The sequence below is a fragment of the Miniopterus schreibersii genome (genome assembly GCF_964146895.1).
Source record: "Miniopterus schreibersii genome assembly, chromosome: 10".
Lineage (NCBI taxonomy): Eukaryota > Metazoa > Chordata > Mammalia > Chiroptera > Miniopteridae > Miniopterus > Miniopterus schreibersii.
The window spans coordinates 13668577-13690322 of NC_138110.1; positions in this window are offsets into that span (position 1 = coordinate 13668577).

The following is a 21746-nucleotide window of genomic DNA, read 5'->3' on the forward strand; positions in this document are numbered from 1 at the left end:
TAAATGCTTTTATTGATTTCAGAGAGAGGAAGGGAGAGGGAAAGAGAGATAAAAACATCAATGATGAGAGTCATTGATCAGCTGCCTCCTGCATGCCCACTACTGGGGATCGAGCTGGAGGCCAGAGCATGTGCCCTGACTGGGGACTGAACTGTGACCTCCCCATTCATAGGTCGACTCTCAACCACTGAGCCACGCTCGCCAGGCTGTACTTTGTTTTAATAACATTCTCTCTTTAGCCTGATTACAAATTTTCACATCGAATAAATTCAATGGGTGGGTCGGTGGTTTTCAAAATCATCCTGATCACCCATTATAATTCCCTGAGATTTCTTTCTCATTTTATTTAGCAACTTAGGGACATTAATACATATTCAGCCCTCCTCCACTCAATCTTAAAGGGACTTGTCTTTTTTTGGCATAATTTTCTTAAATTTGTTGAGTTTCCAGTGACAAGTCAATGAATCTTTTCTTCTCCTTTATGGCTTTAATCTGGATCTCTTGATAGGCTTCAAGCAAAAATGGGAGGATTCAGTCTATTGGGTTTGAGCATGTTTTGCCACCTTTTGTGAAAATCTTCTTGGGCAAAGTGCTTAAAGCGTAAGTCAAATCTTGTTATAAGAAACTCCCCAATACTGCTCAGTTCCTCTATTGTGTGGACTATTGCACTGACCCGTGAGCTCTTCTATAGCTTAAAGGATGTTTGAGCTCAAAGGAAAGGGGCTGCAGACTCTATTTTGTCCAGCCTTGTCATTCCACAGACAAGGAAACTGAGAATCAGGTACTTTTAAAGAATGAGCCCACAGCCAAATCGCATGGAGAGCTTGAAGATCTTACTCCTGTGTAGTTCCAACTCCTCTGAGCGCCCTGAAGAGGACAGGATGTGAAGACAAAGCTCTGTGTCAATGTTTACTTTAACCCCATGGTCATGACGTGCTTGCCCACCTTCCTGCCCAAGTGTATAAACTGTCAGGAAATTAAATTTTGCTTCATCCTTTGTTTGATAGAAATGGAATCTTTGAGTAAGGTGGTATTTGAAGTGCCTCATTTGACAGAATTTTGCTACTCCCTAATATTTGTGAGGTGTTCAGCTGGTCATGGGGCTATACTGTAAAATATAATGTCCAGGGTATTGTCTGTCCCATCAAGCTGCCCATTAGTGTGTGTAATGGGGACATTTTAGTTGGACTTCAGAGTAGGTGCAGATAGGTTCAGAAAACCTGTCAAGCCATTAATACACTTCAGTTTCCCCCCCACTCACCAATAACAATATCCATATGATGACCACAAGACTCAGAAGTTCTACATACTTGGATTATATTTAGGATCTTGCTCTATTTTTATTGCAGTTTAAATTAGTATAGACCTAGGCTTTTTAAAAAAATGGTCAGGGATGTCTACCACTATAAATTTGACTTAACCAAACTGAATCCCAATTTTCTCTAAAACACTGGTTCTCAAGGTGATTTTGCCACCCCCAACGACATTTGAAAATGTCTTCAGGTGCCCAGCCAGCATGGCTCATCGGTTGAGCATCAACCTATGATCCAGGAGATCGTCATTTGATTCCTGGTCAGGGAACATGCCCGAGTTTCGAGCTCGATCCCCAGCAGGAGGCATGCAGGAGGCAGCCAATCAATGACTCTCATCATTGATGTTTCTATCTCCCTCTCTCCCTCTCCCTTCCTATCTCTGAAATCAATATATATATGTATATATATATATAAAGAAAATGATGTCTGGAGGCATTTTATTTTTGTCATAACGGGGCCCAGGGGCAGAGGTATGTGCTATGGTCATTTAGTGGGTAGAGACCAGGGATGCTGCTAAATATCTTACAATGCACAGGACAACCCTGTACAACAAAGGATTATCTGGCTTAAAATACCAATAGTGCCAAGATTGAGAAACCTTGTTTTAAAAAGGTTTGGTCTGCAGACCAAAGATTAATGCCATGGTTAATAGTCTTAGAATTCTTAGAGTATTACTAAATAAACCTTGAAGATTATAACTCAAAAAAACCATTCTTCAATGGAAATCAGAATACACCAAAGTGAAAAATGCGTAATTAATGGGTTTAACTGAGAGCTAGAGAAGACAAATATCAACAAGTGGTATATGGGAACAGTCATAGCATTCAATAATTTTGCTACATACATGCACTGGAACTCACATACTCACAAAAACCTGCTTCATCAAGATTCAGGGCCATTTATATTTTTAGCTACACTGTAAGGATCTTTCACAGTAGTGGGTTTGATATCATACTTTGTCATATTTTGTCAATCCTCATACAGGTCCATTCATCTAGCTCAATATTGTGTCCTTGTCAGTAAGATTTTAACAGTTAGTCTTTGCTGCATAACAAATGACCCCAAACTTAATAGCTTTCATCAATAAACATTTCCTTTCATGCTCGTGGGTCTATAGGGTGATTGAACGGCTGATCTAGGGGGCTCAGCTGGGCAGTTCTGCTTAAGGCTGTGGGTCTTGCTGAGCTCAGCTCTTCACTGTAGGTTGGACTTGAATTTACCCAGGCTGAAGAAGAAGCAGCTACTCCTGGGAGAATCTCGCATGCTATGCTGATGGCAGACGTGCAAGTCAGGGAGCAGGATTGTGATTATTTAAGGCCTGGGCTCAAAACTGTCACATTGTCATTTCTGCCCACATTCCATTCGCCTAGCCTGGTATCAATGGGGTGGAGGGATGGATGTTCTCTGCCATCAGTGGGAAGAACTGCAAAGTCACATGACCAAGATCTGGAAATGGGAGAAGATTTGGAAACCATTATGCAATCCACAGCAGTCATGATGGGATGGTGGTTCCTCATGACATCGTCTCAAAATTTCATGGGTCATTTTAAAGCACCTCAAAGACCCCCAGTATGTCTAGATAATCCATAAAATTATATAATTTTTTAAAACTTTAATTTTCTTCCATAGTGAAGTTAATTAAAAACTTATTTTGGCTGTTTCCAGATCTTAGCTATTGTAAATAACACTGCTATGAAAATAGGGATGCATATATTCTTTCTGATTGGTGTTTCAGACTTCTTAGGATATATTCCTAGAAGTGGGATCAGTGGGTCAAATGGCACTTCCATTTTCAATTTTTTGAGGAAACTCCATACTGTTTTTCATAGTGGCTGTACCAGTCTACACTCCCACCAGCAGTGTACCAGGGTGAGGTGGTACCTCATTGTCTGAGTGAATAAAAAAGCTGTGGTACATTTAGACAATGGAATACTATGCAACTGTAAAGAAGGATCTCTTACCCTTATTATGCTAAGCAAAATAAGCCAGTCAGAGAAAGATAAATATCACATGATCTCACTTATATGTTGAAGCTAATGAACAAAATAAACTGACAAACAAAATAGAGCCAGAGATATGGAAGCATGCAAAATTTAGGATTCTCAGAGGGAAGGGTGGGGCAGGAAGGGATTAACTAAAGATCTGAAGGCCTGGGGAGGGGCTGGGAGTGGGGAGGAGGGGGTCAATGAGGGAAAAAAGGGGGATGGACATCTGTAAAACTTTCAACAATAAAGATAAATTTTTAAAAACTTATTTTGAAAATTATGGAAAGCACAGAAAACTAGAATAAAGAATAATATTACTAACAATATTATAACACACCAAAAACAACTATTAATGTTTTGGTGCATTTACTTTTAACATTAAATTGCTTTTGAAATACAGAAGCAATATTTTTCTATGTTGAGAATTTGGAAAATATTGTAGTATAGATGTAAAATATAAAAATATATAGTATAAAGTATAAAAAAATCATTTGAAATCCCACCACACAACAGTTGTCTCTGTTGTCTTTCTGTGCATAGATCTTGTTTTATTTAATTGATGTCAAACAACATATGAATTTCTCACCCCCGATTTTTCTCACCAAAATATATATTAAGCATCCCTCATGTCATTAAATGTGCTTTGCAAAAAATATTAACAACAGTCAAGTATTCCAGTATTCCAGCCCCTAGAGGTCCTCTATCCAATCACTTATTTAAACCAATTTTATTTTTATCTGTCAATCCTCTTAAGACACTTGCTTTCTTCACTGTTTATAAATCACACCTTTAAAAAACAGCTAGAGACAAAGGAAGTATATCCCAGATAGTGGTCAAATTCTGGTTTTATACAACATTCACTAGTAGACATAGTGATTAAAACAACTCAACTATTTCTAGCAAGGCTAATCAGGATGGGAGCTAAATGTCACCAGTGCTGGCAATTGTCACAATAATTCCTTAAAAGTCCATACCTGGCTCATTTATTATCTTGGAACTAATAGTAACATATGCTTTCCTAATGATACTTTCTAGTGATTTTCTTCTAAGGACTGACAGTTTGATAAAAATTCTATTTGGTGATCATTTAACTAGATGAAGAAACATATTAAGGCTTTAGAATTTTGATAGTTTACAATGTCAATTGCTTTTCACTATGAAGACTTTTAGTGCTGCATGTAGCATTCGAGGGAGCCATGTGTACCCCTCTGCTGGACCACTTAGGGTGTGGCAATACTTATTTATTGATAAGGCTTGAAGTTTAGCGGATGTAAATGGTTTAAGGATTAATTTTTGAATATTTAACCTAACCCTTTATGTACTACAAATCAACATCAGATAGAATTAAAAGAAATCTACAAACCAAGTGTACTAGTTTCCTAGTGTTACCTTAACAAAGCACCACAATCTAGGTGGCTTAAAACAACAGAAATGTATTATCTCACAGCTCTGAGGAACAGAAGTTCAATTTCAAGGTGTCAGCAGGGCCATGTTCCAGCAGTTCTTGGCATCCTTTGGTTTGTCTTGGCTTGTGGATGCATCACTACATTTTCTGTCTCTGTGACATGTCACATGGCCATCTCTCCTTGGATGACTTTTCTTCTGTCACACACACACACACACACACACACACACATATATTATTGATTTCAGAGAGAGGAAGGGAAAGGAAGAGAGATAGAAACATCAATGATGAGAGAGTCATTGGCTGCCTCCTTCATGCCTCCTGCTAGGGATGGAGCCTGAAACCTGGGCATGTGCCCTGACTGGGAATTGAACTGGTGACCTCCTGGTACATGGGAAGATGCTCAACCAATTGAGCGCACCGGCCAGGTGACTTTTCTCTTCTTTATAAGGGCATCAGACATATTGCATTAGGGGCCCATTGTACTCCAGTATGACTTCATCTTAGCCAATTACATCTGCAAAAACCCTATCTCCAAATAAGGCCACATTCTGAGTTCCTGGGGTTAGGACTTCAACATATCTTTTTGAAGGACACAACTCAATCCATTATGCCAGGAAATAGAAAGTTAAAGCCCTGAGTAACTGAAATTCCCCCATATGAGTATTTGTTTCTATTGCTTAGCTGGAAAGAGTGAATAAATAATAAAAACATGTGTCTGTAGTTGTGGGATGGCTTTAATTAATAGAATGATGGAAAGTTCCCCTTTAGTCACTTACCAGCCCATACTCTGTTTAAATTCCAAACTTTAAGAGTATCCTGTGAACTTTCTGAGAGTGTAGCATCTCTACATATCATGGTCACAAAATTAGTAAGGGAACCTCCTGAGTTAACTACTGTTTTCTGGGAACTTCCCAGATTTCTCTGAATTTCAACATGAGTGATATGATCCAGAGTAACAGTACCGTGTGATATAGGACAATCTGGCTGGGAAGGACACATTTTCCTGGCTCTTCGTCTGATTCGAGATTGGGCTAATTGAGTCCATCTCAGTTGCACATGAGCCAAAGGAGAAGATGTTTCCCAGAATGAGCCTTGATTAGAAAAGTCTGCCCCACTGGACTCCAGCTACAGGCTAACTGGCAATGTCCTGAGTCACCAAAGAGAGCACTGCAGTGTGGCTTTCCTCATCGCTCTCCTCATCACTCTTGATAAGAAGTAATTACTGGCCACTAGGATCTTTCAGAAAGCACTCATTTAAACCCCAAGGCTCATTGTTAAATTGATTGTCATGTAATAAATTAGTTATACACAGACATTGCCTGTAGCCAAATTGTGCATGCTTTATTTAACCAACGATGCTTAGAGAATACCTGTGGTGGTATGAAGAATCTGTAGTATGTAAAATAAGCTTGCTGGTAGAATAATTTATAAAATATCCCTAGAACAAGCTCAACAAAGATGCTTACAAAGGTTAAGATGATTTTTCTTTACATTAAAATTGATGAAGGATAGCAGAATGACACTTTGTGTTAATAATATGCCTCTCAGTAGAATTTAAAGCAAGACCTCAATGTTATTTAATTCATTGCCCCTGTCCTTGGGATAGGCACATCAGTTTACAAGAGGGAAATCTGGGACAAAGAGCCAATTAACTGACTTTCTCATGACCCTGGTGTTGGATAAAATTAGGATTCTTCTTTCTGAGTTCTATAGTCACTAAGTATGCGCTCACAGAAGCATGTATGCAGTATGTTTACTGAGCACACTTTACACGCCCAATACTCTGTCCTGTGTATTATCCAACCTTACGTAATGGGATTTATCATCTCCATTCTAAAGATAAGGAAACTGAGGACTAAAAAGGTTAAGTGACTTGACTCTGGCCCCCAGCTAGTAGGGTACAGCATGGATTTAAACCCATGGGGACAATTCCAAAACCTGTCCTCTTTCTAAGTCTGGTTTATTCCCCCTCCTCTAAAAAGCATCGCGTCTCTCATGCCTCTTCTGAAGACATCCTGTGGCTGTGTTTCCAGCCAACACTCATTCCAGAATTTATTGTGGATTCAAGGGTGAGCTTAGTTATGTGAGCTGAAAAGTTAAGGCTCACAGATGCAACAAGCAGCATCTCATCTGACCAGAACCAGCATCCTTGCCACTGCCATTGTCAGAGATTGCTCCTGGTGTCCCCGCTGCAGGTTGGGTGTGCACTGTAGCATGGGCTCAGACCAGCCTGTGTGAGGGGCCGTCACTTCTCAGCCCTCCCCAGAAGGCCAAGCCCCTTCTAAATTGGAAGCAGACTGGAGGTGTCAGGAGAGCCGAGTGCCTCCCTTGCATGCCTCCCAACTCACATGAGCTGTTATTCTTCCTGGGGGAAGCAGCCCCTGGATGTGTTCAGTATGAGAATGAGGATTATGGGAGATTATAAATAACACCCCGCCCCACCCTCGCCGTGAGCATGTTCCAGGAAAACATGTGGGGAGCCTGCAGGAAGATGAGTGAGTAGGAACAGGCTTGGCCAGCTGCAACTTGCGCCAAAGCATGCGTTTTGAAGTTAGAGTGTTGTGTTTTAACTCTGTAACAGTGAGCTGCGGTAGGGACCACCGAGCTTCTCTCTGATTTGTTTCTAAAATGTGCCCTTTACGTACAGAAACACTTCCCCAACAGGCAAAGTAAACCCAAATAAAATAACCCAACACCTGACTCTCATGAATGGATTACATGAGGTGTTAGAAAACTTTGGATAACGTACCTTGATGAAGAATGCAAGCGATGGTCCCAATGGTTTGTTGGCCATGGAGAAGAGGGGAAAGCGCTGTTCCTTTCTGGTACTCATAAAATGTTTATGTTACTTTCATCCTTAAAACCGAGGCCATAGCTTCCCAAAGACGTGGTGCTGCCCGCAAGGGGGCGTATTGAGTGCAAAGCACACAGATGTCCCCTTTCCCCACCCCATCCGGGTGCTGTCTGCTGGTCATTGCCTCTGGCAGACCTCAGCATGATTGCAGTCACCTCCCACCAGGGACCAGGCCTCTTCCAACAATCCCAACATCTCATTAACCATAACTTCCAACCTCTCCCACTGGGCTGCCTAGCAGAGCTCTGCCAATAGAAAAAGCTTCTGATGAAATCGTAATTCTATTTCCTTTGCTTCCCTCAGGTCTGGTGAGATGGCTATGCAGTGAAGAAGTTCAGGGAAAACTGGCATCTAGAGTTCCAGAAACCTACACTATCTGTTAATTCCATGAAGAATAGTCGACTGAGCTGTGAGGGCTGACCCAGATTCATGCAGAGGGGAATGGAGTCCTACTTCCAGGTCTCGTCCTTAACACTGGCTGCAGGCAGAGCCCAGGACCTCATATCCAGGTGCCTCTGCTGCACCCCCTGCCCACCGAGGGAGCCAGCTCTCAGCCCCTCTTGGGGTGAGTGTCTGTTTCCATCTAGCTTACGGCCCATTTCTATCTCTGAGGTTCTCTTAAGCCCTTCATCTTAGGGCGCCCACATACCTCAGGAAAGCCAGCTGTAGCTGAAAATCCTCAGCTGAGTTGATAGAAAAGAACCAGAAAATCAAATAACAGAGGGCAGGCAAGGCAGCCAAACAATCCTATAGCTTCCAGCCCAGCTGAGGGAGAGATGGATGTGGTCAGGGTGAGATGGGCTGATCTGGACACTGGCTATCAGCTCTCAGATTCATGCCCAGAGCAGCTGATCTTTCTCAGTAAGATGACAATGATGATGATGATGGTGATAAAACTTTGCAAATGGTTCCATAACTGACCTGTGAAATGAAGACAACCTGATCCCTTCCTTCGACCTTAGTGAATCATTTAACAAATAGGAGACTTACATCCTCTGTGAAGAATGCAACCATGTACTAAATAATTCCTTTTTCTTCTTTACTCAACAATTTATCAATTGTTAGGAATATGTTATGCACGAGGCCTATGGAAAATATTCAAAGATGTATAAGGGTCTTTGCTGAATCCTAAACTTGGGCTTTGGTCTCTAACCAAATCCTTGGTGACCCTGGCTGTTTCCTGTAAATAACGTAGCCCCCACATGGGCTGAAGTTGCTCTTTTGGTTGTGGCGATGTTTGCAGTCATCCATTTTTTACTTGCTCATCAAGGTCCCCTTGACTCTTCATGAATTTGCAGGTGGCTGCCTGGAATTACGCACACAGCCTTTGGCCACGGAGCTCAGCACAGCTGTCTGGCTCACACCAGAACTGTTCTAAGAACCTTGGTGCCATGAATCACCCAACTGGGCCAATTAATTGTGAATGTCAATAATGTGCAGCGGGACACTGTGTGGAATGAACTCTGGACTCACTTTCTCTTTCCTTAAGGCACCCCCAGACCTTGTTTGCAGGCAAACCCCAGGCTGCCTGGTGACTCAGGCTGCTGATGGTCTCCAAGGGCTCAGGGGAGATCAGATTTGTCAGGAAACAATAGTGACAGACCCAAATGAGGTTTCTATACAGGGGTGGGGTGGGGTGGGGTGGAGGGGTAGCTGAGACAGTGACTCCTCATGCAAAATAGCCCTTTTGTCTAGAGCCAGAGCCTGATGGTAACGTGGCTAAGCATGTGCTCTGCCAGACCAGACAGGACCCACTGCTAACTAGCCAGGTGACCTTAGATGAAGGACTGACTTTCCATGCCTCAGTTTTCCTCATCTATAAAATGGAGATCATAACACTTACCTGGCAGGCTTGTTATAAGGACTGAATGACATCACATCACTAAATTCTTAGCATATATGAATGATTGATAAAGGATAGCCAGGACTTTGGGCCATGACAGGGCACAAACTCAACAGTGATAGGCACACCAGGAGGCTGTGTTCTCACTCCAACCACATTAATTGCACAGAGCTGTGAAGAATGTGCATATAATCCCCAATCTGGCACCAGCACCCCAGCCTGGCAACAGATAGTGGTATCACAAACAGGATTATGGGCCTTTCAGGGACACCCTCACCGCCACAGGGAAAGGCCTTTCTCGTGGGAAAACACAAGGTGGTAATGCTTAGGGAAAGGAGTTTCAAATGGGTTTTGGTCTTAGTTTGATCTCAGGGGAAAAATCTCTTCCTTTACAGGGACTTTTCGGTACCAAGGCCCCCTCTCCAGGAATGACAGCGTTTCGAAGGCTTAGGCTAAATCTTACTGTTTTCCTTCAATCCCCTGAACTGCTGCTCTAAGTTTTCTTAACCTTGACCTTATATTTCAGGGAAATCTGGCCAGAAGAAAAATAAAGCCAGCCTCAAAATAGTTACCGTTGGCTATAAATTCCATAATGTTGGGAAGGCATCCTATCCCTGAGCTGGGGCAACTTCCACACTTTTCATAAATGTCTTGATTTCCAGGGATGAGGCCTTTGTGCTGGAGACAGTGGGGGGGGGGGCTTCTTTTGGTAGCGACACAACTCAGCCACTTTGATTTATGAATTGCTCCTGGTTTGGAGAACAAGTTTGGCTTTAAGAGAAAGACAATATTTTTCGTAGGAAGGAGCTGTTAAGTGTAGGTAGTTAAACCACTTGCCTTCTGACCCCTCTCTTTGAGACTTGATTGAACGTTGATAGTGTTTTTGCAAGGAGTGAGAAATAAACAAATACACAGCCACAGAGCTGTCACAGCAGCAGAGGGGGCTCCTGAAAGAGCCATGGTGCTTTGTGCTTTGGGGTCAAACACAGGAATCTCCAATTACAGAGGCCTCTTCCTGAATGCTGGGCTTTCGTGCTGGTATTAAGGGAGGAGAAGGGAGGTGGCATGCTGGGGTTCTTGTGATGATTCCACTAAGCTACATTGTGTCCAACTGGGTAGCACATCACTGTCCATTCATCTGTAGAAGAGGGACCTTAGATGCCAGGACCCGGCTGAAAGGACACTGATGATTGAAACTGATGATTGACAGCCTCCAATTCCTAGGTCCTTGCTTTGCTATACCCTGTCCGTGAAAGAAGTGCTTCCCACTGTTCCTTCATTCACTCATTCATTCAGCATTTATTGCCTGCAAACATTTAGTCAACAACCTCTACACTGGAGTCCTTGTTTTATTTTAATTTTATATTATTGATTTTGAGAGAGAGGAAGAAAGAGAGAGAAACATTGACTTGCTGTTCCACTTATTTATACATTCATTGCTTGATTTTTGCATGTGTCCTGACAGGGGCTGGAACCCACAACCTTGGTGTGTCGGGAAGATGTTCTAACCAACTGAGCTACCTGGCCAGGACCTACACTGGAGTCTTTAAAGAGAACAAATAAACTCTTCTGTTCTTTTCTTTCTGTGTGCAACCAAAACCTGCTTCCAGATCCTGCAAAAGGAACAAAGTCCTGCTGACACCTTAATTTTAGCCCAGTGAGACTATTTCAGACTTCTGACTTCCAGAACTACAAGATGATAAATGTGTGTTGTCTAAGCCACTAAGTTGTGGTAACTTCTTATAACAGCCACAGGGAACTAATATAATATACTTTCCCTCTCTGCTCCTGTAGCCCCTTACCTCTCGAATGCAGAGCTCTGTGATAGCACGCAGCACCGAGTCTGGGTGTGGGTGGTCGTCTTACTTGTCTCCCCATTAGGGCTGGACCTCCTGGAGACAGCTCTTCTCTTATTTATTAACTTACCCAGTATTGCCTGTCATACAGCAACATTCATTTGATTTTTTTTGAATGGATGAATGAAGTTAGGGGAATGTATTTCTCCCCTCTCTTATAGCAAGTGAGGCCGGCACCGCCACGCCAGGCCAATGCAAGCAACACACAGCCATCAACATCATGAAGACATGACAGGGCAGCGAGTGTGGCCAGTGGCAGGTGAGCAGGAGGAGGTGTGGCTGGAAGGAGCAAGGATGCTCAGGGCAGATGGCAGCGTGGCTGCACCTTCGGGCACATGTGACATGCTCACGAGGCTTTGAAACTAGAAGCTTAAGGGCTGCACTGGATTTGTGAAAACTTGGAAAATAAACAGAATTCTAAGAAAAATATTTTCACAGCTCCTCCAGCTGAGAGATAAGGTAACTGCTCAACTAAGGTGAGAACAAAAGGCAGGAGGAGGGAGAGTCTAGGAGGTGAAATCTGCCCAAGTTTAAAGGCACAAAGGACACTCAGCCAAGGAGAGGATGGTATGGCCAGGAAGAAGCTATAACGAGAGGTGAGAAATTAACTAGTGGGGCGGCCTGGGGAGGGAAGGGATTAAACAACTGGGATTTGGGAACAGGAGATAGAAATAGAGTTGAGAGACGGACAGAGGTCAGTTTAGGGCAGGATTTCTCAGCCTCAGGCACGATTGACATCATGACCCTGACATTCTTTTTTGGGAGACGGTGTGGAGGGGGCGGCCCCATGCATTATAGGAGGTTGAGCAGCATCCTGGCCTCAGCCCACTAAATGGCACCAGCACCCAGTTCCCCAGCTGTCTAAAATGTCTCGGGTCATTGCCAAATCTCTGTGGGGTGACAAATTGTCCCCCAATCTGTAGTAGGCAATTAGGCATGAGCTGAGTAGGAACGATAGGCCAGCTGCAGAGGGTCACCAGGGTGGAGAGCCCCAGGTGCCTAGCAACAGGGTAAAACGACAACAGCCTTTGCATGGCCACTCCCTTAAGCATTAACCCCTAGGGTGACATCTAGGCTTCAGCTGTGTTTCAGCTCAGGCCCAGAGAAGCAGCAAAACCAGACCGAGTGACGCCATGGCTGACATCAGGACCAGCAGCATTGACTAATGACTCCCTGCCTTGGCACTGACCAATCAGTGGAGACCACAAGGGGGGTACACCTGGAAAGCTGATGAATGTTCTATTGGGATTCCCCCCGAGGTCTACAGATAAAAGCTCTTGGTATAGGGACCCGGTGTGGCTCTCTCTATGGAGCACTCCTGAGCCTTTCCCCAGCCCCTTCTTTCCCCAGGATGCACTATCCCCCGCCACCACGAGTATGAATCTGCCTCCCTCTTCTTCCCTCAAGGTGCATTTTCTCTGTTCTTTGCGCCTCTCTCCTAAGCTGTAACTTGTCTCCTGCACTCACTTCTTCTATAACTCCCTTTTTCTACCTCTGTAACTTTCTAATTAAACTTTCTCTTATAATCGGAGTATTGGCTCTGAATTCTGCTCTGAGCCAGAACTCAAGTACCGAGGTTGCTGGACTGAGCTGAGCACCTGGTGCTGCGAGCAAGTTGAGAACCAGCGATTTTGAGGACACACGAGTGGAGGAGAATCCTGGAAACTTGGGTACTCGGGGCAGGACTAACTTTAGGGAAGAGCAGGGCAGCAGAAAGAAAGAGTGAAGACAGGACAATCAAGCCAAGGATAGAAAGTGAAAGCTGGTGGGTGAAAGCGCAGGATCTGAGCAAAGGAGGAACTAACAGCAAAATGATTGATGACAGAGAGGCGCGAAGGACAAGGCAAGCAAAGAGCAGAAACAGGAGAGGAAAAGACCCCAAAGGAAAGTGGGATGGCCGGCCAAGAAGGAAGGACGCAGCTGAGAGGGAATTAAATTGACTTCAAAGCAGGTCACTCGTGGGGTTTAACGATGGGTTCCTGACACGAAGGGTCAGGGCCCATTAATCTTCTATCAGGAGCTGAAGGTTCAAGAGCCAAAGACATGTCAAACTGCATACACATGACTTCCAGGCTCATTATAATTACACCACAGATAAACGCTGGAACAGAGAACACTCGGAAGGCCTTAACTCCCTTTCTGATGAGTTGTCAGGATGCTCATCAGCAATCAAACCAAATAAACAACATGAAAAAGATACACTCGGGTCTAAACATCACTGATCAAGCAGAAAGAAGGTAAACAATTGCCCAGATAGGCTCCAAACAAAAAGGGAACCTAAACCAAGGCAGCTTATTTTATCTGGCATTCCTTGGAGCTTCTGCATTGTTGGTAAAGATTAGAACTGAACTATGCAAACCCATGCTGATTGTAAACATCCCCTGCAGACTAGCCCATGGCCTCTGAGAGCTGGGGTCGGGGCTGGAGGGGGGGGTGTCAGTCAGAGTGGGGGGAGAGAGAGATCCCAAACCCTTCCAACTTTCTTGAGCAAACCTGGGTTGCAACTGCTTACCCTCCTCTATTCTTTCTGGATCTTTGAGAAGAATTGGTTTCCAGATGGTAGGACATTACATGGGACTATGCTGGACTGAAGTTTTCAGAACAATCTGCCTAGGTATTTATTGGTAATGACAATAGAAATGTCACCCCCCTCCCAAGCTTTCCTAACCTCTGGATTCTATGAGAGTTCTAGGTCTGAGAAAGACCCGTATTCCAGGAGTAGAACTGGAAGCATGGTTTGCAAAAGTGCCAGAGCCTCAAGAGTTTTGAAACCTGACACCACATTCCCCCATAAATCAGCAGACTGTCTGACTCCATGAGGACAGGTCTGATGGACACAGCTCAGCTTTGTTGCAAAGAGAGGGGTCAGCTGACACATAAAGGTGAGGACTTACAGGCCAACTGGTTGGCATAGAGCAGCAGCAGCAGGATTGTGCCTGAGCATGAACCATAATAGATTCTCGGGGTTACTGCTTATGGTGGTGGCCTAGAGCCTTCCCTGGTTCTCATTATATCCCTGGACAAACTTCTGAGATGTAATCTGTATCTTAGGAGAAAACTGCCCAGATGCTTAGTGTAGTGTTGAGTGCATGGGCCCTGGGGCCCAAAATGCCCCAAATCAAACCCTGCTCAGTTACGCACAACTCTGTACCTGAGGCAAGTTCATTGAAGTCTCTACCTCCATTTCCTCATCTGTAAAATGTAGATAATAATAGTGACAGAGGACTGTAATAAGAATTAAATGAGACAATACTTTGTGTTTTTAAAAGTGTCTGCAGGTACCAAGTGTTCAATAAGTATTCTTTGTGTCAAATTCCTGGAAAATTATTACCCATTAAAAGTTTGCAAGAATGGGGCTTTTTGGAATTACATCATGAACAGGTGCCCTTTCAGTTAAGAAATGCATCCCACATTCTATTAGAACCTAACAATATTTAACTTGAACTCTAAGATTTTGCTATACAAGATGGATGGAAACATTTTCTTTAAACATAACTGCCCTGCTGGGAGATTGTGGGCTTTCAGGCAGAGGCCCTTCACCCTGGTGCAGATTTTCCAGGCCTGACCCAATTAGAAAAGCTCCCCAGAAAATAACACAATCCCACCAATAGGTAGCTTTAAAGAGAGTATTTGCTCTACTCTAGAACTGACCACAGCTGGGTTTTCACTAGCCGGCTCCTTGAATATATTTAAACCGTGAGTTGATTTAAAATATAAGAAAGTCAGACAGGCCCAGTACCCAGAAGCACAGCTATTCTCTACAGGGAAGTATATACATCCCAGTTTCTAGCAACTGTTGCTGATTTCACTTACGCCGAGTCTAATGGCCAGTGGAAGCACCGGGGCAACGACACCAGTATCGGCTCCGCTGCGTAGCTTAGCCTGCTCTGCGACAGGGCATCCCGCTCTGGCCACCCACTTCACCAAGTACCCCTTATGCAAAGCAAATGAGATGAGCCAAGGTGGATGGTCCAGCGTAACTGCATCCAAATTACTGAAGAAAAGCAATTAAATTGATAGAAGCTATCATTTCTTATCTCTGATGTGACTTCATGCCCGATATATATCTCATTTGCTCTTCTCAACAATCGTGACTTGGAGATTGTTGCTTCCATATTTTTGAAGGACAAAGTGAGTCTCAGGACTGTTGTGCAATTTGGTCAGGGTCATCAGGTGTTAAGTGGAGGAACAGGATTTCAAACCTGACTGTTAAGTCTAATTTCTTCCCACTTCCCAAAGCTATTTCTCTAAGCCCTCCTTTTTTTAAAATATATCTTTATTGATTTCAGAGAGAGGAAGGGAGAGGGGGGAGAGAGAGAGATAGAAACATCAATGATGAGAGAGTCATTGATGGGCTGCCTCCTGAGTGCCCCGACCGGGGATCAAGCCGGCGACCTGGGCATGTGACCTGACTGGGGATCAAACTCTGATTGCCTGGATCCTAGGTCGATGCTCAACTGTTGAGCCACACCCGGCCGGGCTCTAAGCCCATCTTTTAAAGGAGAGAGGTAAAGTCAACCTCATATCCAGAGTAAAAAGGTATTTTTAAGTGTACTGAGTATCCATGCCCTGCCAGCATGGGTAATGTAGCTGTTCACCACAGAAGATGTCTTGGCTCAGCTCAGAAAACTTTCAAAGTCAGCATTCTTATTACCCATCACATTGACCTGATACCATAATACAGGGCTGAGTATCTCCCAGTTCTCAATAAGTATTAAATAAGAACTCTTACCCTCATGGGGTTAAGGCATATAAACAGAGCTGGCTCCACACAAGTAAAGCAGAGAAGTTGTGGTACCGGAGTGGATACACTCAAAGGAGCCAGCACATAAATCCTGGGAGATTCCAAAGCCCATTTCTCTATCAGAGACTTTGTAGTGTGGGCCAGCAGCCCTACTTCTCGTGCTGGGCCCTTATCGTCCCTTGTTCAGGCTGTGGGGACCAAAAGACATGGGGCCATCCCAACCACGTCCTGTAGTCTCCATTTGTCCCAGAAAGAGCTACAGAATTGAGTGGTGGTAGAACCCACTACTAGAACCCACTTCTAAAAACCCCACGTTTGGTCCTATAATTCTCATTGGTCAAGGAGACTGTCAACACCTATCGTCTCAAGGAGCTCCTGCTTTGGGAAAAACTCCAGACAGGGACTCAGTGTTAGAACTTTCAAGAATAAGACACCCGCCCTGGCTGGTGTGGCTCAGTTGGTTGAGTGCAGTCCGTGTACTAAAAGGTTGCCGGTTAGATTCCCCATCAGGGCACGTGCCCAGGTTGTGGGCTCTCCCCCTTCGGGGTGCATGCAGGAGACAGCCAATCAGTGTTTCTCTCACATCGATGTTCCTCTCTCCCTCTCTCTTCCCCTCTCCCTAAAATCAATAAAGACATTAAAAAAAATAATATGGCACTCGAATCACATGAATAATTTTTCTTGATTTTTTTTTGAGACATTCAACCAAATAACAAGGTTTTCTTTTTTTGTATGGTTTGGACATCTTTCAGCAGCCTGTATACAACATAAGGCTAACTAATCTTTTAAAAATGCTTTTATTTCTAAGTTCAGCAAAAATGGTGCAATTTGGTCATAAACATAGGAATCAGATGTTTCTTCTTATCTTGGGGAAAATTCCAGAGACCCATAGTATCAATATACTGCAAGTTAAAACTAAGGTAGACTAAGTGCAAAGATAGTGTGCACACCCCAAAAGCAGGGCTTTACAACCCTTTATCGCATTAACATCTTTCATTGTCCTCACCTCAAGCGCTGCCTCGCAGTGGCTTGGAGACTGGCACACTTTAACACTCTTCAAGGGGTGACCCTAATTCTCTACACCTACCTGGCCGTCTGTCAATCAAAACTGAAACCGAAGGAAAGGATTCAGGGCAAGGTGTTTATCATGTGGACGTTGTGCTGTGTGTGTATCACTCACAATTCAGTAGGAACTCAACCCATGCTTGTTGAGTCTTGTTTCTGTGAAAGACCTTTACCTGACATGAGATGGCTGTTATAAACATTTCAGGGGGACCTACAGGAAAAGTCTGTAATTGTTTTTGAGGAATTTCCTTTATGGCCATCTAGAATCTTGTTACTGATCAGGTAATTATCCTGAATGGACTTCTGAGAATCTGAGAACTGACTTGTGATCGGCTTTAAACAGCACAGGACTTTCCGCTTATACAATCCTGTAGCTTCATTTTATTACTCAATTCTGATTTTCCCCTTTTGCCTCAATTGCTTTATTCAATCTTGCTCTCTGCTATATATAATATATAAAGAAATAGACATACTGTAAAATAGTATGTATTTTTGTCAGCCACCAGAAATCCTTTTAATTAGGAAAATGTTAAACATAATAGCGGAATGATGTGTGCCCCTAATTGGCGGTGTGGTCTTTCTTCTTTAGAGCAATTTATCTTTTTTATTGATATCTCTTTTCTAATACTATGTCGATTGTCTCCAAATAAGATTCTGGAGTCTCTTAAAAATGAGCGGGCAAAATGGGTGAAGATAATACAAAGGTATAAACGTCCAATTATAAAATAAATAGGTCATGGGAATGTAAAGTGCAGATGGTGACTATCGTTAGTAACTATATTGTATATTTGAAAACTGCTAACAGAGTAGATCTTAAAAGTTCTCATCACAAGAAAAAAATTGTAACTGTGTGGTGATGGATGTTAACTGGACTGAGTGCGGTGATCGTGTCTCAGCGTGTACAAAATCAAATCATTAGGTTCTACACCTGAAACTAATATGTTATTGTCAATTCTGACTCAATTAAAAAATAAGTAAAAGCTTAAAATAAAAATAAAAAATGGGTGGAAGAGGCCATTGGTTTTATTTAGAAAGACACTGCCCTGTGGCCTAGCTTTTCTTTTCTCCTTTCCCTTTGGTTTTATATGCTGGCCTCTGTATTCTGCAGCCAATCGTCCCATCTCCCACCCCAACCCACTGCCCCCAGGCAACACTCAGCGGTCCTTAACAATACCTGGGCCACCAGGCCGTCTCTAGCACATAGCACAGTCCCTGCCCTAAAGCCCTGAACACAGCCCTGCAGCCCAGGACACGGTAAATTGTATAAATATCCACTCCCTGGTTTGTTTCAGGGAAGCTGACAGGTCTCTGTGGAAAATATCGCAGAGACTGGTATGCTGAAAAGAAATAATCATACAGAGCCTCCCCGAGGAGCATTTAGGTCCACGTCATTAATCTTTGTAACACTCTGATGGAAGAGGCAGGAGGGTCCGCTCATCCAGTGTTTCATAAATGAGAGTGAAATCAAGGGTCCTTATGACTTTCATTAAATTTCATTTTAAATCCTAGCTCTAGAAATCATCCATCTCTCTGTCTCTCTGTTTCCATCCCTCAGAGACCTAGCCTTTCCCCCTGATAATCAGCAGCCCCTGAGGCAGCAGACGACAGTAGCCCAGAGCTCACTAATGCTCACACTCTCAGACCCCTGGCAGGCTAATGATAACATCTGGACATAAGTTATTTTTCAGCTCCTGAGCCCTAGGGTGGCCTGACCCCCTGGCTACTTGTCCATGAAAACAGACAGAGGGATGCTGGAAAGGCCCTCCGAGCTGTGCTCAAGACCTGAAGAAACGATTCACGACCCTTGCCTCACCTCCGACCAATCAGCTCCCAGCAAGACCTGAACCCCTAACCCCCGGTGTCTTGTGACTTTGCCCTATATATATAATCTGTAACCTACATGCCATCGGGGAGTTCGGGCTTTGAGCATTAGCTTCCCGTTCTCCTGATGGCACCCTTCATAACAAAACAGCCAATATTTCTCCCCTGCACTTCTCGGTGTGGAGTGTTGGGCTCTGCTAGTCCAGACCGAGTGGATGAACTTTCTGTTTGGTAGGAAATGAGGCAGATGGGGGGGCACAAGCTGGGGACGGGGGAGCTTGTCTGTGATGCTGGACAGAGTTTGGGTATCAGGAGAGCAAACCGAAGACCCTGGAGGTGCGTGTTACACTCAGCCTCATCTTGCCACATGCCACGCAGGCTGCAGCCTGAGCAGATGCACGTCTTGTCTTTTCCCGGAGCGGCCACCTCCTCAGGGGACTGGTATGCATCCGTGGCCAGCCACAGCCACTTCTGCTTGGCTTTGCTCTCCAGCCAGCCCCTCAAGACTGACGCTGAATGTCACACTGTCAGTAGCTGCCAATTAGTTTAAGTTCCAGGCCTCCAGGCAAAGGTTTTCAAGAGGTCTCTGCTCCAGCCCACCTCTTTCATGAGTGCTCTGACCACCCACCCTGGGGATTGCCTCCCCTGGCAAACCCGGGCTGTTTGGCCCCAGAACCTTCTCTGACACCTCATTCTTATCTAGGCTCAGTGTAGGGGCTAAAAAGGAGGCAGCAAAGTTGGCTCTGTCCCCAAGCTTCTGCCACACAGCTGCGCATAACGGACAGAGTTTGGCTTTTATCATTTGCAGCCTAGATGACTTTCTCCGGGAGGCTGCATGTCCCCATATGTGGCTTATTAACTATTTAATGAAGCTGGTAACTAATCGCCTGCACCTTTCTCTGTTATTTGTAGAATTACCATGCACGAGGCAGCCGTAGGAAAACGAAAGGAGTCAAGATGAGAAAAAAGATAGCAAGATACCAAAACCGAGTAATTGGTAAGAAAATAAAAACAGGACCTGCTACAGGATGGCCTCTTCTCTGGGAGACGAAAATTAAACACTTTTGTGGGTCAATCTGAAGCGATAGTCTTTTTTTTTTTTTCTTTTAAGTGACAGTCTTTATAAACTCTAGGATGGATTTATTTTTCATGTGGTCAGAGAGGTAGCTATCTCTTTAGGAACCCAAACAACTGTTGTGAAATAAACTCATATATACAGAAAGGGGAAACTTAAAAGTTAAAACTGAAAATTCTGTGTAACCATTTATGTTAAACATAACAATAGCTCATGTCTAGTGAGCACTCAATATATGCCTGGCACTGTGAGAAATGCTTTATATGCATTACCTCATTTAATACAAACATTTATGAGGGAGTTCTCCCCATTTTACAGATGAGAAAACTGGGCTTAAGAAAGCTTAAAAATAACTTGCCCACGTTCACCCACCTAGGAAGCCTACAACCTGGGTTTGAACACAAAGTGTTTTCTTTTTTCTGACTCCATAACTGTCACTCAGGGTTTGCAAGCTTCTGAAGTGTCTTTTAAATTACCAAGTGAAAATTCACTTATTTTGTGTAGCGCCATATTTTTAATATTTGCGTGTTTTATGGTCGTCCATGTCTAGGTAAGATTTGCAGGAAAAAAACCACCTCACTGAACCAAGAAGTCAGGCTCCTAGCTTCAAGGACTATTGTATCAAATAAAATCATAGGTGTGAAAAAACACACAACCCCAAACATTTGGAAAATAAAGAAGCATTCTGCAGAGGACCGAGGATGTCATTGCTATTAAAAATGTGAAGGTGCATGGGACAGGCATGGTAATTCTCAGTTGATCAGAATACTTTGAATCAAAACACCTGCCCACCTAGCCAGGTAGCACCCCCACTCCTAGCACGTGAACAGCTACCGTCCACCTCACCCCCGGGGGTGGAGTTAGACCGCACAGCCTCGTGCTCTTGCAACTGCCTCTGGGCCAGACCACTTGCTTGGCTCTGCGGGACACGTTTATATCACCGGTTTCTCTTTATCAGGCCCAGGAATTCCCAATGTGCAATACAGGGTTAAGAGGCAGACATACACGAATTACAGCTGAGTCCCCACCAAACGAGCTGGTTGGCGCCCCCAGCCTGGTTTTTCAGGCTACCCATAAATACCGCTGTGTAAGTGGGGGTGCGGGAAGCGCTTCAGCCTCTCGCTGGCCTTCCAGGAGCTTCCAGCGCTCACGGGTGTGCGTGGCCTTCAAGCAGCATTAAAGCAGCCGAGGGCAGGTTGAAACCCCCCGGAGAGGCGCTGGGAGGCCCTGCTAACAAGTGAAGCGGGCGGGGGGCTTTCTCCCGGGATTCCAATGAGGACAGGCGGAGGTCGGGCTGTGGCAGGCTTGGGGGGCAGCCTGGGGGAGCCCCTGTAGTCTCTCCACACCTCCCGCCGCCAGGAGGAAACGGCGCGGCGGGAAAGCCCCGGGCAGGCGCTCCGGGCGGGACAGCAAACGTCCCGGCCCCGGCCGTCAGAAATCAACTGATGACAGGAAGGAAGCGTGTTAACCCCTCTGCCCCCCCTTCCCTCCTCCCTGGGGGAGAAGCAGCTCCTCCTCTCGGTCGGGCGACCCTGGTGCAAAACGCGAGCAGCCGCCGGCTTCGCGCACCCTGCCCTCCGCTCCCGGCCCAGGACAGAGGCGAGAGGGAGGGCGCAGCGCAAAGCCGAGCCCAGCGTCGGGTAGGTCGGCGTGGCCATCCCGAGCCACGACCTGGACCCGCGACCCTCGCGCCGGCCGGCAGGGCACGCTGGGCGCCCCATTGACCTTGCAGCCTACGGGGCTTGCCCTCCGCACCCCAACTCCTAGCCTGGTCCCCCAGCC